The sequence below is a fragment of the Podarcis erhardii genome (assembly GCF_964252035.2).
Source record: "Podarcis erhardii genome assembly, chromosome: 2".
Taxonomy (NCBI): Eukaryota; Metazoa; Chordata; class Lepidosauria; order Squamata; family Lacertidae; genus Podarcis; species Podarcis erhardii.
The window spans coordinates 87333986-87360501 of NC_138498.1; the positions used below are offsets into that span (position 1 = coordinate 87333986).

General features: G+C 44.5%; 1 long non-coding RNA gene across 1 annotated transcript in view; it reads left to right on the forward strand.

The window, feature by feature from the left end:
* The window catches only part of LOC309337459, a 37393-nt gene extending 16429 nt beyond the window's left edge, over positions 1-20964 (forward strand). Inside the window, exons 2-3 of the long non-coding RNA XR_014154322.1 lie at positions 18186-18330; positions 20317-20964. This is a non-coding gene — a long non-coding RNA (uncharacterized lncRNA). The remainder of the gene's footprint in view (positions 1-18185; positions 18331-20316) is intronic.
* The last annotated feature ends 5552 nt before the right edge of the window (positions 20965-26516 follow it).

A 26516-nucleotide genomic window follows, 5' to 3' on the forward strand; every position in this document is an offset into this window, starting at 1 on the left:
AATCCCGAAGAAGAAATTACGAAGAGCGGTTTGCCGATAGCCGTTTAATGCCATGCGTTTGTTAAGCTGGTGATAACAGGTTAAATATCAATAGCTTATTAAAAATATATTTATTGCCCAAGAGCTACATCCCTTTTACCCCTAGTTAAAAGTAAATCTCTGCAAAAAGGGATGCAGCAATGAATTTGTGGCAGAGTAACATACAATAAGTATCTTTTAGCGATCTCACTCTCCATTTCAGTAGACAGCTTTATGCTCAATAAATAGTGCAAGATTATTAAAAACATATTTATCGCAGATTAACAACTATGAAATAGATACAAATCTAGGCTACTAAAGCTCAATAAACATACTTATAATAATCAATTCTGGTATTAAAACACAATAACTGCCTAGTTTAATCTAAATGAAATGGGTTTCTGGGAACCTTACATTGTAGCCTTTCTTTACTTGGTTTTACGGCTTTAAAGGGAGCTTTGATGAGGTTTGGCCAACCTGTGGCTAAAATAAATCACATATTATAAAGAAGCAGTCTCTGCTGGAGAGAAGTTGGCTGCTGTGGAACTTGGTTCTTGCTTACCAGATTCTCTAGGAGACAAAGAAACTCGAGAGTCCAACAGGTGTGTCCAAATTGGCGCACTGTGAATGTGAGCATAGTGGGTCCATGCAGAGTTTGGCACACGGCAAAGCCATTGTGTGATCATATCGCCATGTGTCCAGAAACGGCACCCAAAGTCACTCAAAACCTGCCAAAAATGGGTAGCCTGGGAAATAATGGCTTGAATTCCAAGGGCATGCGGTCAACCACTCACATGGAAAACTTTGGAAAGCGCCTTCTTAGTAAACAGTCTTTAGAGGGACAGACATTTTAAAAATGGCAGCCCTATCTTCAGAATGCAGGAACCTTTCTTATATCACATCAGACCTTTGGTCCATCTGGTTTAGTATTGTCTCTCCGATGGTGTTAGTTTTTCCCAGTGCTGCCTGGAAATGGTAGGGATTGAACATGGGAACCTTTGTATGCAGAGCATGTCCTCTACCACTGAGTTCTTCTTCCTCCATTATATGCAGTAAGGCTACCCTTGGCTTGATACAGTTGATAAAGGAAGCTCATATAGTGAGCTTCCTTTATCAACTGTAGCAGCTGACACTGCTATTGATGTTCAGGAGAGGTCAAGGTGATTGGAAACACATAGTGTGAGGATGCCAGAGCACATGGCAAGTTGTACTTGAGGTTATACAGTCAAGCGGTATGTAAATTTCATGAAATAAATGAAATCAAGAAATAAGGAATCAGACATGGGACTACAGTGGTACCTCAGGTTACATACGCTTCAGGTTACAGACTCCGCTAACCCAGAAATAGTGCTTCAGGTTAAGAACTTTGCTTCAGGATGAGAACAGAAATCATGCTCCGGTGGCGTGGTGGCAGCAGCAGGGAGCCCCATTAGCTAAAGTGGCGCTTCAGGTTAAGAACAGTTTCAGGTTAAGAACGGACCTCCGGAATGAATTAAGTACTTAACCCGAGGTACCACTGTAGTCATTTTTTGCAGCAGCCCCACACTTATCATGCTATATAGCTGCACCTTTGCATCATTTATCTTCTCATAATTCTCCAAGTAAGTACAACTCTCCTTCGGCTAAAGCAACCACATAGCCACTTTGCCATGAGGTGTAGAGCCAGTTCTCACATGCCTACTCATCACTTGTCAACTAGAGCATTAACTGCATCTGTGAATGTCTAACAACACAGCTAAAACTTTCGTAACACCTGATACCCACTCAAAGCACCATTGTTTTCAGTACAGTAGAGGCAATTCATTAGGGGTTGGTTAATGAAGAGATGAGAGACCTAGCCCCAAGTCTGTATAAATCCTGTATTTTCAGCAGGCAACATTTCTTTCCTTGCTACCTGCTTATGCCACCTTTCTGCCAACGCACACTAAGAAGTTTTTTGCAGCCATCCTTCGTGTGAACCTCATTTTAAATGTGGCAAAGAAAAATTAAGGAGACATTCCCAAGGTTTCACCAAGTGCCTTACTTATCTATCAACACCTTCTGTTCACACAATCGGAGTGGTTAAAGAATGGCACAAAGGCTTTCCATTCTTCCAAGGAGCACTTGGAAGCTCTTCTAATCCATGCTAGCGATTGTGAGAACTACTTCACTGTAATTAATTTGGATAAAGGTCACAAATTAACAAGCACTCAGAGAAGGTTTCCATAAAAAAAGCACAGAAGGAGCTGAAAGCATCTATTAGAGGAAGAGGTGCAAAGTGAGAGAAGCAACAGGAGAGCTTGATGAGAGGTGCTATATTTAATTTTTGGACCAGATGACTTCCAAGGTTCCACCCAACTCTCTGATTCTGTGATTGCATTTTAATTCTATCCTTGTTCCGGGGACTTCAGGGTAGAGCCCCCCCCCCATTATTTCCGACCCAACATTTGAAATGCAGTTTTGGCTGATACACACATTTTGGCAAAGCAGTTTTTGCAAACACAATGAATTTCTGTATGTTATTTTCACTTTACCCTGCAATATGCATTTTCTGTACACACAACCTGGATGACGAAGTGCGTTGCAAAATTCAGGCAAGCGCAGATATTACTACTACTACTACTACTACTACTACTACTACTACTACTAATTTATTATTTGTACCCCCGCCCATCTGGCTGGGTTTCCCCAGCCACTTTGGGTGGCCTCCAACAAAGATGAAAAAATACATTAAAATGTCACACATTAAAAACTTCCCTGACGATGTCAAAGGATGGCCCCATCTCAGTTTGCATATTGTTTTGGAAACAGTGAATTAGGTGAAGCTCACCTATAAATGCGAGCTGAATGGAACTTCTCTTCCATCCTTCCTTCTGTGCAGATGAGACTTGGCAACTTCCACCTCTCTTTTTCCTGAAACAAAACCCTGCTGCACTCTGCCTTCCCAGCTCCCTCCTCTCCTCCTGCGACAAGTCCGTACGTTTCTCAGCATAATCCGCCCTGATGAGAAGCCAGTTGCCTGGCCTGGCATCTGGGGAGCTTTTTCCAGCTTAGCAGAGGGGTGCAATTACAGAGGTGGCCGGAGACAAAGCAAAGCCGGCACGCGCGGCTGCCCTTAATGGAATGCAATGATTCTTCTGGGCTCCGGAGTAATACAAGGGATCTGGTTTTAATAAATTAACAGCCTACGAGTAACAATCTCAAGCAATTAAACTCCCAGATGAAGGCGAGCACCATGAAATGTATTCGGCAGTCGGTGGATGGTGGCAAAGGCAAAATAAAAATGTGTCGTTTAGAAGGCAAAATATTATTCTTCCTTTTTTAAAAAAAGAGAAGGACAGTCCTCCATTTTTCAAGCTTTAAATCATTTTAAATGAATACATAAGCACATTTATTTATTTGTTGAGGCAACAGTAACAAATAACAGAGCTTACATCATATTTTCAAGCTGGTCGGCCTGTCAAGAAATGTAATGATACCATCCAGGCTATAGGCCAGCGCACAATGATATAGCCCAAGAGTGAGCCATGTGATGGGGGGTGGGGTCTTCAGTCATGTTCCTTATGGGATAGCTGAGCAATAAAGTAACACCACCATTAGGGATGGACAAATCTATTTCAGTTTCCCCCAATTCCTCATTTTCCCCATCTTGTGTTTGGTGCTTCACATTTCTGCATCAGCTTCTGATTCTTTTTTGTTGTTGAAAAATCCTCACAATTTTTGTGTGAAATTCTCTTACAGTATGTAATTTTACCTAATGTACACATTTTGCAAAGCAGCTTCTCCTAATACAAAGCCTTTCAGCATGCTGTTTTTACTAATATATGCATTTCTTTCCATGTCGTAGTGTATGCAGCTTGGCTGCATAATTTGGAGAAGTGTGATTTTTGAACCCAAGAAAAGCCTGCTGGATCAGCCCAGTGGCCCATCTAGTCCAGCTTCCTGTCCTCAAAGTGGAGAACCAGGTGCCTGTGGGAAACCAGGGAGCAGAACATTTGCACAAGAGCACTCTCCCCTCCCATGGTTTCCAGCATTAGTGCCTCCAGCTGTGGAGCCAGAGTGTGGTCATCATGGCTAGTAGTCATTGATAGCCTTCTCTTTTGTGAGAAAGATGACTCTGTTTCAGTTCACAAAGGAAATGTGAATTAAGTTAAGCTGGCCTTTAAATGCAAACTAAATCTAAATCAAATATCCCCCCCCACCGTTCATGAAATGTGTCTGTGGTGGCTATTGTATTATTATTATTATTATTATTATTATTATTATTATTATTATTATTATTATTAAGACATCACCTTGCCAACAAAGGTCCGTATAGTTAAAGCCATGGTTTCCCCAGTAGTGATGTATGGAAGTGAGAGCTGGACCATAAAGAAGGCTGATCGCCGAAGAATTGATGCTTTTGAATTATGGTGCTGGAGGAGACTCTTGAGAGTCCCATGGACTGCAAGAAGATCAAACATATCAATTCTTAAGGAAATCAGCCCTGAGCGCTCACTGGAAGGACAGATCATGAAGCTGAGGCTCCAATACTTTGGCCACCTCATGAGAAGAGAAAAGACCCTGATGTTGGGAAAGATGGAGGGCACAAGGAGAAGGGGACGACAGAGGACAAGATGGTTGGACGGTGTTCTCGAAACTACAAACATGAGTCTGACCAAACTGCGGGAGGCAGTGGAAGACAGAAGTGCCTGGCGTGTTCTGGTCCATGGGGGTCACAAAGAGTCGGACGCGACTAAACGACTAAACAACAACAACAACAACAACAACATTAGTTGTTAGCTCTGACTTGTCGTATTAGTTTCTCCATCTGTGGTATTGATACATTTGTCTGTAGTTGTAGGTTTTAAATCCTTCACCTTACCCTAACCTGCTCTCCTTTTGAACAAGTGCTTCTTGTTGCTGGTTTAATGGGGGTGGCTTGAAACAAATATCTTCTTCAATTATTTTAACCTCTTGTCCTCATTCTACCCACAAATTCCATCCGCTCTTGCCTGAGTGGCAAGTGAAGAACAAACCAGATAACCAACTTGGCGGGGGAATCTGCTCGGCAAGCTATCCTGTCATTCTATACATTGTTTCTGGGTCCTGTCTTCTTTTAGGGGTGTGTGTGGTATACATGCTGGTGTGTGTGTGGGTGGGTGGGTGTGGTTGGGAGCAGAATAGTTGAGGCTGTCAAGAAATTGAAAAGAAAGAAGGAAAAAATATATACAGAATACAAACCCCCTCTGAGTGATTGCTAAGCTTTCCTGTCTTACATTAGTAGCCTGTATGGAATCCTCTTTGCCATAGAATTCAATTTATTTCCATTTAAAGGCTGTTCTTCTCAATCAATGCAGCTAATAAATAGCTGCTGATGGCCGTGACCCCTGGGCTGAGGAAAGAATTTATCTTCCGAGCCAATTAAAGGGATTGAACAATTCCTTTTAATAACGTTGTGGGATTTTAATACTAAAAAAAATGAAAAACCCCTCCTGTGCCTTGCTTGAAAGGGCCAGGCGGGCTCTGAAAGGGGGGCGGGTTGGGATTAGATTTTTTTTAACTTCCTTTGTACAGTTCCTCAGGGTGGTAGGAGTGGGGAGAGAAAGGCCTCATTGGATGGATGCTGAGATGTGCTTGTCCTCAGCTACCCTTTAAGGGGAAAAAGAAGTGACATGGCTGTGATTTATGCCTCATTGTTTCGCAAACGAATCATCCAGAGGAGAGGCTTGGAAAGGTTCTGTAGAGATTAACGCACCTCCAAGACAGCAGGAGGGTGGGGTGGTGGTGGAGGAAGAGAGAGACAGGGCAATGCCAGCCTAGGACTGCATGTGTATCTATCTCTGCCTGCTTGCATGGAGGCAGAACCTGTTGAGAAAAAGGGGGGAGGGAAGAAGAAGAAAAGAGAAATGGCGCAAGGGGAACTGGAACATTAGAAGGCAATGTTAAAGTGCGGGGTGGGGGTGGGGTTCTGATCTACTATGTTTTCCAGAAACAGGATTATTCTTGGGTGCTATTTAGTGTACTGGTTAAGAGTGGTGGACTCGTAATCTGGTGAACTGGGTTCGCGTCCCTGCTCCTCCACATGCGGCTGCTGGGTGACCTTGGGCTAGTCACACTTCTCTGAAGTCTCTCAGCCTCACTCACCTCACAGAGTGTTTGTTGTGGGGGAGGAAGGGAAAGGAGAATGTTAGCCGCTTTGAGACTCCTTAGGGTAGTGTTAAAGCAGGATATCAAATCCAAACTACTATTCTTCTTCTTCTTCTTCTTCTTCTTCTTCTTCTTCTTCTTCTTCTTCTTCTTCTTCCCAGACCTATGTGCAAATGTGTTTTGTGAATATGACATGAAGCTGAATTGCTCCTTGAAGAAAACAAGCCTTTGAATTGCATTATAATTTTTTGCAAGCCTCTTGAAGAACCAGTCAAGTGCAGGTGATTGCATTTCCCCATGTTATTTCTTTCCTAACCTTGTCTCTGCCTCTCCCCTCCTCTGCTGTTTTTCCCATTGCCTGCCCTCAGCTGTAAGCTCCTAGGGGGCAGAGACCTACCGCTTTGGCCTCTGTTGTTTCTAACTCCGTAAGGTGCAGTATGCAGGATGAGAATGGTAATAATTAATCCTTAATAAATAATAAAACATTCTTCTCATCAAAGTGACATGGGAAACATGCTATGTCTTAAAATATTCTAATGTGATAATCGGTCTTTGGATGGAGAACTGACTGAGAATGAGTTTTAAATAATATGTCTTAAAACACACACACTCAATGGCTAACAAAAAACTTAGAAACAAAATAGTCAAATAAATTCAAAAACAACCATATGATATAATATAGGGAGAAAAATAGCAACAAACAAACAAACAAACAAACAAACAAACACAAAAGCAGTGAGAGATAACATAGCAACGAAGCTGGAGCTATACCAAAAGACTTCTGAAATAAAAAAAGAGTCTTAATATAATGCTGAAAGGCCAGAAGAGAGATAGACCTTCCATTTTGTTTTCCCATTTCTTTTCACTTTACCTTTTTTATTTTAAAAATGCATTAATTTGATTTGCATTCATTTTGTTTTTCATCCACTGTTATTTCAGATATGGAGTAGGTATATTTAGGCATTGTATAAAGTCATTTTAACTAGTGTATAATGGATACAGTTTCATCACATTTTATTTTGGGTGTCCTGGGTATCCTTCAGGGACAAAGGGCAAGGTATACATTTAATGAATAAATAGATATCTCCCAATTCCTTTAGCTTTTCCACTGACTTCATTGGGACCCTGAGCCAATTTTCAATGGGACATCCAGTCAACTGCCTGTAATTTCACTTTCCACCCTCATCCAAAAATGGCATGGAACTTTCTGGCTTTCTACTACACCCTTGAAAGATCAGAGGTGTCAAATTTCAGAATAACAGGATGGAGGTTCCCCATTTTAGAGTAAATTAAAAAGGAGCCCAGAAATAGTCAATTATGTTTGATGCTCTCCAGACACCCTGCAGCCTTTACACAACCTGTACAGGCACTTCTAAATAGAGATTTCAAGTGTTAAAAGTTTCACTGTCAATTTCACTGCACTCTCTCCTTTATTCTATTTTTTAATTTGTTTTTAAAGTGAATGTTGCTTGAGTGCCTCTTTTCTGAAGACTTGGTAGAGGTAGGGGTGTGCGCGCGCAATGTTCTTACCTGTGTGCATTTTCTCATTGTGTGGACTTTTTTTATGCAGGGGTGGGGAACATGTGCCCCCCACCCCAATAGCGTTAGACTAGGAGTCCCATTGTTCCTGCATCAGTGGCCTTGCAGCATATATTGGGTCAGTGCTGTACTGAGATAGTCTCATGGCGGTCATAAAGGCCTGAGCTGGACCTGTCAGGGTGGCCCAGCTGTGGATGTCAAAGTCTCCCAGAAGAGAAACCCTGCAATTTTTCTTACACCATCTCTGAGATGGCCTCCACCAGCTCAAGTAGAGAGCCTGCTAAGCAGGGAAGCGGATGGTGAGGGATCTCTTGGTGAAGCAGATTGAATTCTTATGTACGATGGCAACTCCACCTTCAACCTGAGCCCTCTGTCCAGGAGGACAGAGCTGAGTCATATGCATCCCACCCAGCTCACCCACCCAGGTCTCAGTAATACATGCCAGGATGCCCCCTCAATCCACAATGAAGCCATACATGACAGTTGTTTTATTGAGGACTGGCTTGACATCCAATAAGAGCACCACAGGTCAGAGGGCTGGCTGGCAGAGCAACCTAGGACTCATTCAGTGGAGGCAGAAGGAGGGAGAACTGTCAATCAACTCTCCCTTCTCCTCCTCACCCAGCCAGTCCCATCTCTGGCACAATCTTACTTAAGGCAGCCTAGACACCCCCAGCTACATAATGATTCCCCAGGTAAAAAAGGTAAAAGATAAAGGACCCCTGGATGGTGAAGTCCAGGCAAAGGAGACTATGGAGTTGTGGCGCTCATCTTGCTTTCAGGCTGAGGGAGCCAACGTGTGTCCACCGACAGCTTTCTGGGTAATGTGGCCAGCATGACTAAAGTGCTTCTGGTACAGCGGGACACCATGTTGGAAACCAGAGTGCACGGAAATGCTGTTTACCTTCCTGCTGCAGCGGTACCTATTTATCTACTTGCACTGGCGTGCTTTCGAACTGCTAGGTTGGCAGGAGTTACCGCCAACCTTCTGATCAGCAAGCCCAAGAGGCTCAGTGGTTTAGACCACAGCACCACCCCATGATTCCCCAGGCACATTGCCCCTTGCCACTCAACAGCTTAGCATCTCACTCACATGGTTACATATGGTTATGGCTTGAGAGGAGGGGATGTTGTTTTTTGAACAAAATGTAAGCAGCCCAAACCATAATGTGCAAAGCGCAATACCTGTGCAGCTGTATGTTATAAACTAAGCAACAGTGGAAACCAAAGGGGTACAATAAATAGATATGGAGCACAGTTATAAAAACATGCAACAGCAGAATGCAATAAACAAAACACAGATGATGAAGTGCATATAATTATACAATGCTTAAAAGCAGCAAGCAAGAACATAATAATGGGTAGAGTCAATGTGACAGTGATGCAGTTAGGGCTTCCCCCTGACCATGACTACCCAGAGAGTGGAAGATTATGGGGGCAGCCGCTGCCAGGCCTGGCACCAGCATCTTGGCTGGTATAGCCAAGCCAGGACAGCATCCTTCCTTTCCTCATATTAAAATAATAATAATACTTTGTACTCAGGGAGCAGCTGGCTGGGCATGTAGATGGCTACAGATGCTCATTTTATTATTTTTACTTTAAAAATATATTAGCCCTTTCTACTACAAAATGTTGCTTATTCCCAAGCAAATGTGTTCAGCATCAGGGAAGCAGAAGCAAAACCCATTTTATTCCTGCAGTTATGATGGTGCTCTGATTTAAGTGAATTTAAAATCGCACATGCTCAGAGTATTTATTCCTGCTTTTTTTTTTTTTTTTTTTAAAAAGGGAGTTTGCAACCTTTTTTTGTTCTGTTTTTGTTCTAACATCTCAGGAATGCAGAAGCTGTTGCAAAGCAGGGAATGAGGAGGGTGAGGGAGAAATGTTAATGATGTGCTTTGCTATTGAAGTATTACACATGGCCACCTAAAGCCCACCTACCCCTCCCTGGAAAGACCATTAAGACTAAAGTTCCCTACTTGCATCACTATTTCCAAGTAAATGTGCATTGCAATACAGCCTTACAGCTTAGTGTTCATTTCGAAGAAACAATGGGTGGAATTCAACACAGTTTTATCCAGAGTAGACCTGCTGAAATTAATGGACCTAACTTAGTTGTGTTCATTAATTCTAATGTGTCTACTATGAGTCACACTTAGACCAACCAATGGCGGCAGAACTTACTTCCATGTAGGGCTGCCATTCTCTCTGGTGCAGGAGGAAATCTATTTTGAGCCTCTAACCTGACCAAGGTAAGTCTTTAACTTGCTTTAACATATGAAGTATTCACAGAGTCTCTGGAGTGATGGTATAAAATGCCTAAATTAAAAGATATATTGATTTGCTTCTTAGCAGGAAGCAGCTAAATGAAGTGAACGAAACAGAAAACAAGGGCAGCATTGTGTATTTTTTGCTTGATTCAAATTCAGCCATGTTGGCTGTGGTGGGCTGTTTGCACTGATGAAAGCTCTTTTGCTATATAGGTGGTGACCATTTCACACGGGGCTCCTGCTCCTGGCCTCCATGCACGTTGGTGGAGCGCATTTAATTGTGCCCTGCCCCTTTCCCCACCCCGTTCCACCCCGTTCTGCCTCCTCCCGGGTCCAAAAAGACCTGCGTGTCTGCCATCACACGCCAATTGGGAGTGCTTAAAATGGTCGCTGCCTGAATATAGTCACAAATAATTCTCATTTGACACAATCAGAAGCTATTTGTATGTTGCTTATGGTCAGTCACTCAAGCCTGAGCAAATCGTAGCCACAATGCTAAGCAACTCCCTTCTTGGGGAGAAACGTAGAGCAGGGATGGGGAGCCTGTGGCCCTCCGTATGTTGTGGAACTACAGGTCTCATAATCACTGATGATTTAACCTGTTGGCTGGGCTTATGGGAGCTGGTGTCCAATGATACCCGGAGGTCCACAGATATCCCATCCCTGTGCTAGAGCGTGGCCTGAATGCAGCCAGTGGATTTTTCATGCAGGCATTAAGCCTGTATCATCGGCTGTATATCTCAGCTGCCAAGAATCACAGGTGGGGAGGGTGTTTTGTGCTCAAGTTCTGTCTTTGAGCTTCTTGTAGGCATCTGGCTGGCTATTGTGAGAACAGGATGCTGGGCCATATGGGCCACTGGCCTGATCCAGCAGGCTCTTCTTGTGTTCCTTTTCCTTGCCCCCTATCTCTTCAGCCTTGTATACTGGATTGCAGCAGCCATAGGCAATAAGGAATTCTATGCAGGCAAGTGAGTGGGACGGGGTCCTCTGACTCTCTTGTGGCTCCAGCATGCAAGCCAAGTGAGAGGAGCAAAACCTGCCTCTCCACACAGGAATGCAGCAGGCTGCTGCAGGAGGGACAGAGTTCTCTGTTCCTTCACTACCAGCTCCCAGCAAGCGAGTAAATTTATTTTGCAAGCTAATAACTACAGTGGACTTGTGTACGAGGCCAATTGTGTTTGCTTCATTGACATGTATGTGACAAGGGAAAGGGTTCTACCAGAATAAAACATGGGGGGGGGGGGGCTTTCCATCTTCAAAGTCACTCCTTTTACTTGCATGCAGGGGTGGATGAATCTGTCAATTTCACTTTCTCTCCATTTCTCAGTTCCCCAGCCTTAAATTCAGTTAGTGCCTTGTGAAAACCCCATCTTACCTGCTGAATCAGATCTTATTAGATGCGCCGGAAATCCGGAGAGAGATTGTGCTTAAGCGAGCTTCAATTCGGCGGGTAAGATCAGATTTTCGAGAAGCACATAAACGAGAAAAAGCTCTCGGACCTAGGAGAATTAATCGGCGCGCAATACGTTCAAAATATTGGTCAGGTGAAAGTCCTAGGAGTAAAGGGACCTATTTTTTTTTTGTAAATGGTGCCTACTAAATCCATAGGGCTAGTTTCCATGTTGAGATAATTAAGATTAGCATGATTTTCTTTCAGTTTTCTTGGGAGTGTGTGTGTGTGGAAACTGGGCAAATAGGATCTGAAGCACAGAGCAGTAAGCAGAGGCTGCCTGCCAAAGCAACAGAAGCCTTCAGACAGAATGTACAATCTCCTAGGCCAGGGCTTAAACGGAACAATCTCGTCAAAGTGAGAAATCAGTTTAAGCCTTGTATAGAATGGAGCTTTTGAGTGGAGGAACACTAATAAATCCAGCAGTGCTCCTGGCAATTCATAACTAACAGCTAACAAGTGCGTGTGGATGTGTGCGTGGTGCTCTTGAGAAATGAGAACATTTCCACTCTGGTGCTTCTCAATTTTGAAGTGAGAAAGGGTTAGGCTTGAATTTCCATCCTTGCTGTTGATGGAAGAGATAACCAACAGCAGAGGGTTTGAAGAGAGCTGTGACTGCAGCTCCACCTCCTGCAATTTGCAGCCTTTCAGCAGCAACTCGGCTTGTCCTCCACTTTTTAATGTTCATCTCTCATTAATTAATGGGTGAGAAACTCCCTCCCCCTCCCCCAAGCACAGGGGTGCTTCAGAAAAGAAGACTTGATTTAGAAGACTAAAGAACTGCTGGATAATGTTGACTTGGAAGTTTGTCTGAGGATGAGGATTCCTTGTATTACGTCACGTGCATCCTGCTCCTTTGTGCAGTATGACTTCACCTCTGGATTCTGACTCTCAAGAGCTCATTCCAGTCACCAATTTCTTACCTGTGTCTGAGGAAATTTTGCATCTTTCGGCCTGGGGTGCATGTAATGAGAAATCATAGTTTCCCCACTACATACCTGAGCTGACATGAGCCACAGGCTAGGCATCCTAAAACCCTGAAGAACTGCTTCCATTCATGGAAGCAACAAGGCATCTTGCTATGGCCAGGACTAGCTGGTGTGGTGGAGCCTTGCTGCAGAGTCACCCTGCGGTGCTTTTGCCTCTTAGTAGGAAGATGTGGGGGCAGGACAGGGTGATGACACAGTTGGGGCTGTGTGGGTGTCCTGGTGGAAGGGCCGCATTGGCTCTGCCAGTGTGCTTGCAAAGCCCTTCTATCACCTCCTTACCCACCTTGGTAAGCAGCAGCAAGGCCTGTTTAGGGAAGGTGGCTCCATGATACCCCCATCTCAGCCCCACTGAGCTGTCCACTCCTGCCAAAGTCTAGTTTATGAGTGAAAGTCAGCTGCCACCTGTATCATCAGTACAAGTAAATGGATATCAGTACCAATACATGGATTCTGTATGGATACTTATCATGGTAGATTTGGTGGCTGACTTTCACTAATAAACAATTCCGAGGAAGTTGCCTTATACCCAGTCAGACCATTGGTTTCTCTCGAAAAGTATTGTCTACTCATGCTGATTGGCAGTGGGTATCCAGGGATTCAGACAGCTCTATCTGGAAATGCAAGATGATGATGATGATAATGATAATGATAATAAAGATAATACCTGGAAATGTCAGGGATTTGACCTGGGGTGCTCTGCATGCAAAGTATACAGCATTCCACTGAGCTATAGCCCTTAATGTGAGTAGTTGGCTTGTGTGAACTGTGCAACATCAGGGCAATTAAAGCTGCAATCCTACACCCACTTACCTGTGAGTAACCCCCATTGAGCTCACTGGGACTTACTTCTGAATAGGCATGCATTGGATTGCACTGTGACTCATGCAAAATAATAATAATAATAATAATAATAATAATAATAATAATAATAATTTATTTATACCCCGCCCATCTGGCTGGGCCTCCCCAGCCACTCTGGGCGGCTTCCATAGAAACCAAAAATACAGTAAAATATCACACGTTAAAAACTTCCCTGAACAGGGCTGCCTTAAGATGTCTTCTGAATGTCAGGTAGTTGTTTATCGCTTTGACATCTGCTGGAAGGGCGTTCCACAGGGCGGGCGCCACTACCGAGAAGGGCCTCTGCCTGGTTCCCTGTAGCTTTGCTTCTTGCAATGAGGGAACCGTCAGAAGGCCCTCGGCGCTGGACCTCAGTGTCCGGGCAGAATGATGGGGGTGGAGACGCTCCTTCAGGTATACTGGACCGAGGCCGTTTAGGGCTTTAAAGGTCAGCACCAACACTTTGAATTGTGCTCGGAAACGTACTGGGAGCCAATGTAGGTCTTTCAAGACCGGTGTTATATGGTCTCGCTGGCCGCCCCCAGTCACCAGTCTAGCTGCTGCATTCTGGATTAGTTGTAGTTTCTGAGTCACCTTCAAAGGTAGCCCCACGTAGAGTGCATTGCAGTAGTCCAAGCGGGAGATAACCAGAGCATGCACCACTCTGGTGAGACAGTCCGCAGGCAGATAGGGTCTCAGCCTATGTACCAGATGGAGCTGGTAAACAGCTGCCCTGGACACAGATTTGACCTGTGCCTCCATGGACAGTTGTGAGTCCAAAATGACTCCCAGGCTGCGCACCTGGTCCTTCAGGGGCACAGTTACCCCATTCAGGACCAGGGAATCCTCCACACTTGCCCGCCTCCTGTCCCCCAAAAACAGTACTTCTGTCTTGTCAGGATTCAACCTCAATCTGTTAGCCACCATCCATCCTCCAACCGCCTCCAGACACTCACACAGGACCTTCACTGCCTTCACAGGTTCTGATTTAAAAGAGAGGTAGAGCTGGGTATCATCCGCATACTGATGAACACCCAGCCCAAACCTCCTGATGATCTCTCCCAGCGGCTGCATGTAAATGTTGAAAAGCCCAGGGGTCTGAACACTCATCCCCCACCACCACTTTCTGAACATGGCCCAGGAGGAAGGAGCGGAACCACTGTATGACAGTGCCCCCAGCTCCCAGCCCCTCAAGACGGTCCAGAAGGATGTTATGGTCGATGGTATCAAACGCCGCTGAGAGATCCAGCAGAACTAGGAAACAGCTCTCACCTTTGTCCCTAGCCCGCCGGAGATCATCAACCAGTGCGACCAAGGCAGTTTCAGTCCCATGATGAGGCCTGAATCCCGACCGGAAGGGATCCAAATGGTCCGCTTCTTCCAGGCGTGCCTGGAGTTGTTCGGCAACCGCTCGCTCAATCCCCTTGCCCAAGAATGGAAGATTTGAGACTGGGCGATAGTTGGCCATCGTGGCCGCATGTAAAGATGGTTTTTTAAGAAGCGGTTTAATAACCGCCTCTTTCAGCGGGTCTGGGAAGGCTCCCTCATGGAGGGAAGCATTCACCACCCCACGAAGCCCATCGCCCAGTCCTTCCCGGCTAGCTTTTATAAGCCAGGATGGGCAAGGATCCAGGAGACAGGTGGTTGGTTTCACTCGTCCAAGCAGCCTGTCCACATCCTCGGAGGTAACAGATTGGAATTGATCCCACTCAACTTGACTAGACAGAACTCTAGCACTCTCCCGCCCCGGCCCTGCTCCCACGGTGGAGTCTACTTCTTCCCGAATCTGAGCGATTTTATCTGCAAAAAACTTTGCAAAATCATTGCAGGAGAACATGTGGCCCGTACTGGGCCCCGATGTTGCAGGTGGTTCCGCTAAATTGTGAACCACCTGAAAAAGTCTCCTGCTGCTGTTTTCTGCAGATGCAATAGAGGCGGTGAAGAAATTCTTTTTCGCCGTCGCTATCGCCACTTGGTAGGCTCGACGTTGAGCTCTAACCTGTGTCCGGTCAGATTTGGAATGAGTTATCCGCCACCGGCGCTCTAGCCGTCTCAACGATTGTTTCATTGCCCTCAGATCCGTGGAAAACCACAGGGCTGTCCGGGCTCCATGCAATCGGAGAGGGCGCTTCGGAGCCAAACAGTCAATAGCCCTGGTTAACTCCACATTCCAGCAGGTCACCAGGGAATCAGCTGAAAGGCCATCAACATGGGATAAAGCATCCCCTACCACTCTCTGGAAACCATTTGGATCCATTAAGTGGCGGGGGCGGACCATCCAAATTGGTCCCACCTCCCTGCAGAGGGGATGGGTCGCAGAGAAGTCCAGTTGCACCAGGAAGTGATCTGACCATGGCACTTCTTTCGTTTCGCTTTTACTTAGTGTCAGATCACCAACATCCATAGAGGTAAACACCAGGTCCAAGGCATGTCCGTGGCTGTGGGTTGGGCCAGACTTATTCAGGGACAGCCCCATGGAGGCCATGCTTTCCACGAAGTCCCGAGCGGCCCCTTGTAAGGTCGTGTTGGCATGGATGTTAAAATCCCCTAGGACGACCAAGCTAGGTGTCTCCAGGAGAACATTCGCCACCACCTGAAGCAGCTCGGGCAGGGAATCCTTGGTGCAGCGGGGAGGTCAGTACACCAAAAGGAATCCTGTACTGCCCCTATTGCCCAACTTCCAGAACATGCACTCGGAAAACTGGGTCTTCCCAATAGGACGCCTGGTGCACACTAATGACTTCCTAAAAATCACTGCAACCCCCCCCCCCGCCCACATGACCTGGGTTGCTGTGCGTAAGAGAAACCTGGTGGACAAGCAGCGGCAAGGACAGGCCCATCTGCTTCATCCAACCAAGTCTCTGTTACGCATGCCAGGTCAAGTCCTCCATCCATGATCAAGTCATGGATGGCAGTGGTCTTATGAATCATTGACCTGGCATTGCACAGCAGCACCTTCAGGTCATGTGGGTATCCCTTGCTGATTCTAGTATCCATCCGGTCAGGACCAGACCCGGAGGCAGGGATAGTCCTCAGACAATGACTAAACCTGCCCCCTCTGTAATGACATGGTCTGGTCTTAGCGTAACTCCTCCTCCTACCCGTGATCACTGAGATCGGTTGTCCCAGTGCATCCCAGTCCCTGTGGAACATGCCCCAACCATTTTGTGGGCTGGGGCCCACTCCCCGGCAGCCCTGACCCCTTCCCCTAAGAACAAAATAACACCTTAAACAAACAAACAAAACCAATAAAACAATACAAACAAAAAAATGTAAAAATTACAAAAACATCAAAATAAAAAATAAAATAAAATCACTCTTTCTATTTGGCAAAGAGGTAGGGGCCCACTTTCCAGTTTATCGGATGTTCCCAGCTCCAGTGTTCTTCTACTCTCATAAGTCAATCTCTTGCAGGACTGCAACTTATAGTTCTATCCAAGTCCAGGGGTGGGCAAGCAAGAGGGAGAGAAAGAGATGCTGTAAAATCCTGCACCCACGATTCTACACACAGTGGGACCTGCTTCCAAGTAAACATGTACAGAATTTCAGTCTTCATGATTAAATGCTGGGGTGTCACCTGAGTTGGCCAATTGCTGATGCCAAAGCTGGATATGAGTTTTAGGCTGCAAGGATGCCAATATGCTCACAATGATACCCACCCACCCAAAAGCCTCTTCTACTGACTGAAAGTGAAGGCTGGGCAGGTTTTTAAGGCAAACATACAACTGAAGTTGGAGAAAAATGAGGGCAGGATCAAGCTAAGTCACATTGACTTCAGTGGGAGAGAATGAAGCCCAGACCGGCCTCTGAGATCTGTGGGGCTTAATGGGCTTGATTTTCATGGAATTGCACTCTGATAATAAATGTTGTGGGGGGTTTTGTGGTCCCATCTCTTATAACATTCCTAGAGAGCTGGGAAGGACTCTCCACTGGTGTCTCACAAAGCCATTTTTGTCATGTACTGTTTTCCCCACATTTATTTTCTTTTTTTCTTTTATCGAAAGGAATGAAAATAGAACGTCTGGCCAAAAAAAAAAAAAAAAAAAAAAAAAGCCATCTGGCTGTTGAATAGGGCCTGATTTTCAAATGAACTCAGCTACCATTATTTGGTCTAGATTTCAACGGAGCTGCTTGGTTCCTTTTCATTAAATGTCCCCAACTATTTTTAAAATCTGGCGAAGAGGCCAAAAATGAGAAACAAAAACCACGGAAAGCTCTCCACTTCTGCTTGACTCCCTCCGAAAAGGTGTTGGAGGGGAAAACAGGAGGGGAACTCTATAGAAAACCTAGATTTTGGCTCAGTCCTGCCATATACTGTGAGCCAAAAGGTTTTTTTTGCTTCCAGTGCCCAGGACTGTTCCTGCTTAAGCTAGTTACAAGTGCATCTATAATTACACTGAAGGACTCCACTCAGGTGCTTGCATCGTGGTAGCACTTTATTACACGTCAAATCCCATGCTGTTTTACAACATAGTTTCTATGGTTACTCGTCGCCACCCTCTGTAACCCGCAGAGCCCACAAAGGGACGGGATTGCATTTCACAGAGGCAACTCAGCCGCCATGTATGGAAACTGTTTTAGAAACCGACACGAGGCAAAGCGCTAACCCCGCTGTGCCGTCCTGCTTGCAAAGCAGCTGGCACCATGGTGCCAGGAAAACACAGAAGGTCAGCCAGAGGGTGTGAGCGGCTGTTGGACCTTGGGATGCTCACCTGGAGCTTTTGACAAACCAGCCTCTCACCTTGTTTGTCAGGGAAAGCTCACACCTGCCAGCCAATGATGGGAGCTGAGGGAGCTGGGGAATTAGGTGGTTTCGTGCTTCCCTCACTTTCCTGAGCCAGCCTTTTTCAACCATAGCCCATTACCTCGTGTGTGGTACGCTTTGTAACAAACTGGGAATCTGGCAGGTGTTCAGAAGGGGATAGTGCCGTAGTTCAGAGATAATGCAGGCAGAACAGGGCTTTTTTTCAGCCAGAAGTCACCAGAAATCAGTTCCAGCACCTCTCAGGTGTGCGCCATTGCCAATATAAGAGAACATAGTGAGTTCCGGCACCTCTTTTTCTAGGAAAATAGCACTGATGCAGAAGATCCCAGCTTCCACCCCTGGCATCTCCAGGTAAGGCTGGAAATGTCCCCTGCCTGAACCCATAGAAAGCTGCTGCCTGTCCGTGTGCAATACTGAGTTAACTGGACCAATAGTTTGATTTGGTGTAAGGTACCTACACAAATGTACCGACACAAAGTCAATGCTAGTCTTGAACTGGCATCTCTTGTGTAACGAATGCAGCATCTCTCTTGCCCTCCAAGATTCTCACTGCTGGGGGCAAAAAAAAAGGAAAAAAAAGGAAGAAGCTTAAACCCCTCTCTCTTTCTGTGGCCAAATCCACAATTGCCTCTTTCTACTCCCTCCCTCTTGGCATGTGCTTTCCTGGACTGAAGAACAAAGGCCTCATGTAGCTGTGGTGTGCATCCCAAGCCAGCCTCTGTTTCCCCGTATTGAGCATTGATTGTTAGCACCTAAGCCACCAAACAGTACAGTGTGGCTTGTGGGAACATTAAAAGAGGAAAAGAAAAGGTAGCATTATAATTTAATCACCAAAAACACAATAAAAAGTGATTATTAATACAGTGAATCATGTGTGATGAACCTTTACACAGAAATCTTGAAAACTTGAATGAAAAGAAAAAGCATTCACCACATGAAGATTATGCTAATTACTGTTGTCCCTTGGCTGAGTTAACGGGGATATAATTCCAGAGGAAGTCCAAATTTTCCCATGCATTTTCCGGATAAAACCCTACTTCAGAGGAGCAAGGGTGCTGAGAATAACTGCAGCAGAAAGCTTTGCAATCTAGTGGTTAGAGTATCAGATTCCGACTAGGGGCAGATGAATCCATCAGTTTCAGTTTTTCATTTTCCAAATCATAAGTACAGTTGTTGGCCATGTTTCCACATTAGTTGGGATTGGAAAAAACCACAAATGTCATCATGAAAATTCAACAGCATTTTAGGCTATATATCTCCTAATATACTTAGCAATTGCTACTAATATGATGCATTTTGTGTGCTATTTTAACTAATATATGCCCTTTGTACACACTTTTGCCTATTCCCCATCTTTGTACCTATTTTTCAGTTGGAGAAGTACACCACAACATTCAGAGACTTGCAGGTTTTGAAGGAAATGGGAGTTGTGGGTTTGGGAAATGGGAACTGAACAAAACCTTTTCCCCATCCTTAACTAGAACTGGAGAGAGCCAAGTTCAAATTTTGTCATGGCCATGAGGCTCAGTGGGTGGCTTTGAGCTAGTCACTATCTTTCAGCCTAACCTACCTTGCAGGACTGTTGTCAAGATAAAAGGGGAAAGCATGTATGCCACCTTGAATTCCTGTGGAAGAAAAGGAAGAATATAAATGTAATAAATTAGCAAAGGTCTCATCAGAAGAACTGTGGCTAGCCCTGGCCCAATAAACCCAGAACAAAGACTGTGTGCACAACCATACATGACTTCCCCAAAGAATTCTGGGAACTGTAGCTTTTTAAGGGAGCTGAGAACTGTAGCTTTTTGAAGGTGAAATTACTGTTCCATAGATTCTTTGAGGGAAACTATGTGCTTTAAATGGGAGCTAAATGTGAGCTACACATATGGTGTGGTTGTGCCCGTAGTGTATTTCAACTTAAATTATAGCAATTATTTGTACGTTTGCACCTGTACATATAAATTAGAGTATTATTTCAAGATCAAAAGCTGGAAAGATTTGAACTTTGCATTTCAGTGTTGGCATCTCCACCCCCTACCCAAACATTTAAGTTACTCTGCTCATTTTATCAGTCAGATCTAGAAAACGGTGATTCCTGATTTGGCGTGTGCTTGTATGTGTGTGCCATGCATAACTCAGCCGAGTATTTTAACATAAGCTGATCTCTGGGGATAAATTGAATGAGCTATTGCTGGTTCTCAGCGCACTCACAGTTGCTGCTCCCAACTAAAGTTCACATGCGGGAACCATGAGTGCTCATTATCAATTACAGAGATTGTTCCCATTGTGAAAATTCTCAGGCTGCAGGAGATCTAACATTCTTTGCACTTTGTTCTGCAGATCTATTGTGATGTGCCCTTTTCAAGCCGCAGCCAACTGCATCGAAATCTTGACTGACACATCTTATCTGATAGGGCTTGCTTTTCCACTAGCTGCTTTTTAGAGTGATAAATGTCAGAAGTTTTGGAGTTTCTTGTATTGCAGTGTTCCATCTGAGGCTTTGAGGCAGGCAATTATCCCCGGATCCACAGGACTTTGTGATGCATTCTGGGCCAAGGCTTGTTTTACAGAGCCTTCAAAGGTTCACACAACGGCAAGGATTGGGGGGAAAGCCTGCTCTGGCTAGGGAATGGAATAACAACCAAGATTAAAATAAGGATTCCCCCATTTAAATTATTAAGGCTAGATGTGATTTGAACAGAGTCGTCATTGAAGTCTGAACCAGAGATAGAGATGCTTAACTATAGCTCTTCCTTTTGTGTCCTGGTCCAGCAAAAGAGACGCTTGAGTGACAGCGTGTTCTGTGTGCAGTTTTTCTTCCTGGAATAAAGCATGCTTGCACAGACGGAATGTTGATGAACATGGTGATGCAAATCTGAAAGAAAACTGTCCAGTGTGATCTGGGATGCACATTCCCACCTGAATACCCTCCAACGTTTCTCCAATAGTAATAGGGACTTTGAATGATAATGAATGATGATGATGATGATGATGATACTCCACCCTCTGACTGGGTTGCCCTAGCCGCTCTAGGCTGCTTCCAACATACATAAAAACATAAAGCACTACACATTTAAAAACTTTACTGTTTAGGGCTGCCTTCAGGTGTCTTCCAAAGGTTGTGTAGTTACTTGGCTCCTTGGCTCTGGAGTCGCATAACTCCATGCCCTCCAACATTTCTCTGATGAAAATAGGGACATCCTAAGGAAAAGCAGGATATTCCAAGATCAAATCAGAAACTAGGATGGCTTCTGTAAATACGGCACTGACCCTGGAAAATAGGGACATTTGGAGGGTCTGCACCTGCTATTTTTTGAGGGGTGGGACTGTGGACAGCACTAAAGCAGTATCATGTTCTGAGGCGGATTGGAGGCCATTTTGAAACACAAATCCCCACAGCCACTGGCCAGAGAAGCAGCAGCCTCAGAGAAGCAGCAACAGCCAGGGAGGAGCCAATCTGTCATTTTTAGTTTCTCTCAATTTCTCATTTCCTCAGTCTTAAGTTCAGTTCTACGCATTAAGTTTGGTTCTCCACATTCTTTCCTCACAATGTGTTCTGGGTTTCCCCCAAAACCTCCAGAGCCAAATTGTGTTTGTATGTGTTCAGGGGACATGCAGGGTAAGGAGAGGAGAGGAAGTCCCATTGAACGGACAGAAGTCCTGGCACTAATGGGACTACTTCATTGGGTTCAACCCTAAGTGTCAGAACTGAATAACTCTAACCTTGTTTAAAACCTGCATTCCAGACAACTGCTTCATTGAAGGGAAAGAGAATCAACTTTTAGATTCATAGAAAAATCCTTCATTTTTGCAAAACACTGATGCTCTCTTAAGCTGAAATTTCAAACAAAAAATAAGAGAAATGACAAAAACACTAAGGTTACAATCCTACTTCTGAGCAGATGCATACAAAATTGTGCAGGAAATAGACTTCCGGGTTAGCGCCATCGGCAATGGCGGAGCTCCTATGACAGAGAGGAACCCGCTCCGCGAAAATCGGGTCTTGCCGCCGTGGCGAAAAATCCCAGGCGGAGGAAGCCTGGGAACGTGGGATTTGGCTGACACCAGGAGCGCCTCCCCTACTTGCAGGGAAACCCTTTTTCGGGGATCCGAAGCGACGTGGGGTGAGTGTTTTGAATCGACCGCTATTTTTACAGAGTGAAGCCGCACAGCCGTTGCCGGAGAGCGCTGACTTTTTCCTGTGGACAGTTGGACTCTAAACAAGTACCCGTGAGTAGAACGGAAAAATAGATTAAGAAACATTTTAATTTGGTACCGAAGCGGGAAGGCTCTAAACAGGAAGTCCGCCTTCCGCTTTTGTAGACAGATTGAAGCAAAAATTGTGCAAGCTAAAGTCTGGAAAGTCATATATAAAGGTCTAAATTTCCTTCAGTTTTAACCACCAAAACCCCTCTTGGAAGCAGGAGAAAAGAGGGGGGAATTTTGATTGTTCAAGCCTGCAGGAGAGAGAGTAAAGAAAGATAAATTTCCACCATCTCAAACCTGGGAACGGGGTGTCAGAGACAGAAATTTTTGGGGAAGTTCATTGAATGTGAATGGAACGTCTTTTGACAGATAGTTAAAGAAGAGAAACAAATTGATTCCAATGTTGCCTTTTGCATTTAAAAGAAACAAAAAGTAATTTTTCTTTTGTTGGACTTGCTTTCAAAAGATGGATACAAATAGAAATTGTCTCCTCTAGAGGGAGCCTGTTAAATTGTTGCTGGAGTTGATCTGGGGATTTCACAGCTGTGGAGATTAGGATCGTGGGATCAGACTCTGACTTTGAATAAAAATGTGTTTAGAAGAAGGTTTGGTGCTTGCTCTTTGTAAGACAAGCGCTTTGCTGGAGCAGCTGCATGAGAAGATAGACTTGGTGACTGTTGCAGTCAAAAACCTTGGACAAGCAGTGAATACTCTTATGGAAACCATTCAGGAACCAACCCAGGAACCTGTTTTGACAGGGCAAGTGCAAATGCAGAAGACAATGGAGGAGGATGCCGCTGAACCTCAAGTAACACAAATGGAGAGACCCGAGGTCCTGCAGGAGCATAAGCCACTGTTCTTGAAGACTGAATTTGGAGCGGGCCAGGGGGGGTCTGGAGTTGTGGGGGCTCTTAATTTTGGAGGGACTTTGAAACATGCTTTTAAATACTTTCTGGATTACACTGCTGAATGTGGGGAATGGGACTGTGGGGAATGGGCTGATCTGCTGTGGGGAGATGGAGATATTTTTGGGTTGGAGTTTCCCCGAGACCTACTCCTCAATGAGAAAGGAAAGAAATTAAGAAAGAGATCAACAAAAGACAAGGTAAAGTGCAGGTATAAACAAGAAGAAGATCTGCAGAAGGGACATGGGAAAGATTTAAGAGCCTCGGACACAAGATTACCAGGTTGATGGAGTAGATGGAATGGACAGTAAGGACTGACATAACCCGAGACCAGGAAGAAGAGACGTTGGATGAAGATTGGAAGAAAGTTTTTAAAAATTTATTTTGGGAATTAGTGTAAAATTAACGAGTATTAGGAAAAATGTTGGAATGAAACTATTTGGCTTTAGTAGAAATGATATAAGGAGTTATGTATAAATAAGTATTAAGTTTTAAGCTTTAAGGTATTTTATGGTAAGATAAGGTTAAAATAAATTAAGGTAAACTGAACGACAGAATATAAAAGATGAAAGATGAAAGATGGAAAGGATTTGCTGAGTTAATTAATAGGTTAGACTGTTATGATACATTACCCAATAAAAATTGAGAAAGATGGAAAGAATTTGTTGAAACAAATAATTAAACTAGAATACAAAAAGGGAGGTGTGAGGAGGTCGATGAAATGAGTAAATGGAAGATAAAGATATGGAATATTGGATGTGTGTTTTTTTTTATTGTTATTGTTGTACTGGTTTTTATGTTTTTTTTTTCTTTTTTATGACAACCATATGTCAGGAGTGCTCTGATGGTGTTTCCTGCTTGGCAGGGGGTTGGACTCGATGGCCCTTGTGGTCTCTTCCAACTCTATGATTCTATGATTCTATGTATTGTAATATATGTTTTGTTAATTTTTTTGTTGTTTTCTTTTCTTCTTTTCTCTGTAATTTTTAAACTTCTAATAAACATCATTAAAAAAAACAAAAAACAAAATTGTGTAGGAAATGGTCAAAAGATCATGGCAACGCTTGGGTACTATTGACTAACTTGTCTTCATTGCAGCTTACAGGTGGGGGACTCCTGTCCTTTGCCATCATGTTCCTATAGAGGAGCATTCTTGACAGCTGTGATTATCTCTACAGCTTTGTTAAAACTTCATGGCCATGTCAAGAAATTGACTGTCAACCTTATGCCTGCCTCCCAACTTCTCACTTGAATCACCGAGTGTCAAAATGGGGCAACACATTGTCAGTATAGTTCATAATATTCTGGAAAGGTATTTGACCTGATTAAAGGTTTCCTCCTCCCCATCTGCTGTCAAAGAAACAGGGAGGAGGGGAATCCTTTTCTATTGACAAGAATGAAGACTCCGTCTTGGGAAACTAGGGCTCCATAAGCACGATGCTTTAATACCATGCATACTTTATTGTTTGCATTAAGAATGCAATCTTAGGTGGACATAGCAGACTATAACCAGCCTCCTAGCATGCTTTATCTAAAGGATGCCTGTGCCTTGAAAGGGATTATCCCTAACATTTCACTCTCCCCACTTGTGATTCTCAGCAGCTGATAATCAGAGGCATACTGCCCCCAACAGTGAGGTAGAAAATAGCCCAAAGTACTGGCTGCTGAGATGGGGTGGTGCTTTCTTCCCAACACTGATGTTTCTGCAGCTTATCTGGTCAGGACTGGAGCATAGCAGGTCAGGACTGCATGAATACACAGGTGCTTTAGCTGGTGCATCTGTGCGACTTGACAGTGCTCTGCCCCAGCCCTGTCTAGGTAAGCTGCAACAACATCTGTGTTGGGAGGGCAGCTCCATGGCTGCACACCACCACTCCAGACAGTACTGGCCCCAATGACAATGAACCTGCAGCAGAGAAGTCTACATACCTATGCATGTAAGTTTCCATGCACTCTGGAGCACAGATTGCAAGGGATCCCTAGACATGTAGAGGTCCACATGCATAGACCTCTGCAGCTCTGATGTCCACTCCTAATGCATGGAAATTGGGGCAGGGCAGGAGAAAATCTGCAATGTGAAAGAGCTACTGCCTCTGTCAAATTCACTGTGTTCATTCTCCTCACCTGCATAAGAAGTGGTGTATTCCATTCAAGTAGTTAGATAGTCAAGAGCAACATCACTGCAGGAACTAACCTCTGATTTTCCCTAATGCCATGTTTGGTTGTGTGGTGCGCCCTTACTGTAATTGTAAAGATGCTTGATTGAATTAAACTCTCATTCTGGAAATGTTGCTGTGAGCTTTTTATGGGATGGCATGCAATAATTTAAGGGGATTGTTGGATGATATATCTCCTCCAAAATCAACGAACAGTTTCTACACTTGTAGGACTGCCAACTGGCCAAAAAAAAACAAAAAACAAAACCTGGATGCTTTCTTTCTGTTTACCCATTTGCCAGAAAAGCAAGCTGCAAGGCTGTCTCCTTCTCTCCTCTCCTCTGCTTCCCACCAGCCATTCTGAACCAACAAACTTTGCATCAGGCAGTGCTTACAGTCCTTGCAAAAACTGCTGCGTCTCACCCTAGAGCCCCTTCTAGGCTCTGCCCTTGAACATTCAAAAACTCACGAGCTCTCCTCAAACTGTTAAATACTGTTGAGCTTGGTTCTAAAGCACTCCTCTCCCCAAAAAGCATTTTTAAATTATCATCTCAAGAGTTGGGAACCCTATCTGCAATTATCCCTTGCTCACATTCCCACACAGTAAAACAAATTCAATTTGTTTGTCGACTGTGGGCCTGCAGAGAGCCCAGCTGCCTGACTTTGAGGAACGCGTACACAGCTGATTGGGCCACGTTTCCTAGTTTGAAGTGGGTGGAAAAGAGGCTTCCTGAAGAAGCTGTTATTTACATCTGAAACCAACCAACAAACCTGTTAGAGGCAGTTGTAACTGATGATTTAATGCTGGTCCAAGTGTTGTAGCACCTGCTTCGTTTTGTATATATTTGCAGTTTTGAAATGTCTGTGATTCGAAAGGAAAAAATGGCATGTTTTGAAATAGTTTAATAAAAAATAAAGAAACTGCTAGAAAGGGAGGAGGGAAGCATGACAACTTAAATAGCAAACTAGCATTCTGCTCTCACAGTGGGCAACTAGCTGCCCCAATGAGAAGGCACAAGCAGGACTTAAGTGCAGCCGTACTCTCAGCGCTTGTGGTTCTCAACAACTAGCATTCAGAGCCATACTGTCACTGACTGTGGGTGAACATCAACACTTGAAAGACAAATTCAGAGGCGTCCTAGTTGGTGGCAATCATAACCTCTTGTGGGTGCGAATTGCATAGTTCAAACAGTAGTAGATGGGAGAGTGAGGCGCTGCCTCTCGCCTGGCCTCTGACTGGTTGCATTGCAGCTGCTTCCTGGGAGGCAGAGGA